Source organism: Octopus bimaculoides, chromosome 2, assembly GCF_001194135.2.
Source record: "Octopus bimaculoides isolate UCB-OBI-ISO-001 chromosome 2, ASM119413v2, whole genome shotgun sequence".
Lineage (NCBI taxonomy): Eukaryota > Metazoa > Mollusca > Cephalopoda > Octopoda > Octopodidae > Octopus > Octopus bimaculoides.
In genome coordinates, this window is record NC_068982.1 from 107,212,173 (window position 1) to 107,213,311 (window position 1,139).

Consider the following 1,139-nt stretch of genomic DNA (forward strand, 5'->3'; position numbering starts at 1 on the left):
TGTGTGTGTGTGTGTGTGTGTGTGTGTGTGTGTGTGTGTGTGTGTGTGTGTGTGTGTGTATGTATGTATGTAAGTGTGTATATACACATCTATATAACCGGCTACAAAGTAACTGAAGTGAATCAAGGGTTGACAATTTCACTTACGGCAAATATTAAATCTGTCTATCTATCTATTTTTTCTCCAACTGTCTGTGTGTCTGTGTGTCTGTCTGTCTGTGTCTGTTTGTGTCTCTCTCTCTCTCTCTCTCTCTCTCTCCTTAACAGATATCTACTGAAAATTAAAATCACTGGTCGTCGAAAATAATCTAATATGTAATAAGCACATGTTTATGTAAAGAGAAAAAGTATGTTGTCTTTATTTTAATTTTGATGAGGAACTGCAACAGATGACACATAAAAATTCAAGATGGGAGTGATGTAACAGAAACTGGGAACATAGTTATCTAAATTGCCCCAAGATCTCTAATTTTAACTTAAGCCCTTGCCCTTGCCCTTGCCTTTGTTTAGTTATTGTTCTACAGACTCTGCCCTTTTCCGACACTTGATTAATTAAAGTTATCATACTTGCTATGTTAAGTATGTTAGCACTTACTTTACTGCATATCTCCCATGTGGATAATATCCTTAGGATGTTTCCCCTGGGTTTTAGGTTATTTTGAAACCCCAGTGTAAGTATATTTTTGCATTTGTTTAAATAGTTGTCTATCTGTGTTAATCTAAAAGGCAGGTGAATGGCTTATACTTCGCTTAGTCTAATAAAATTATCTCTCAGATATGATGTTAACGTATTACAGACCGAGTAGCTTTGCACCTTTGTAGTGAGAGTTGAGAAAATTTTATAACAGCCAAAATAATGTACATTAAATTCTTACTTTCCTATTTGAATCCTTTACCAATCAGCTAACCTTCTTAGAAATATTTGTAATATGTGGATATATTTTATCAAACAAATGACAGCAAACAATATTTGACATATGAATCGTGTCCCATTTTCAATTATAAAACTATTTATTATATATACATTATATACACAGACACACACACACTCTCTCTCTCACAAGCGCATACACATATATACATATACATATTTATACATACATACATACATACATATATATATATATATATATATATATA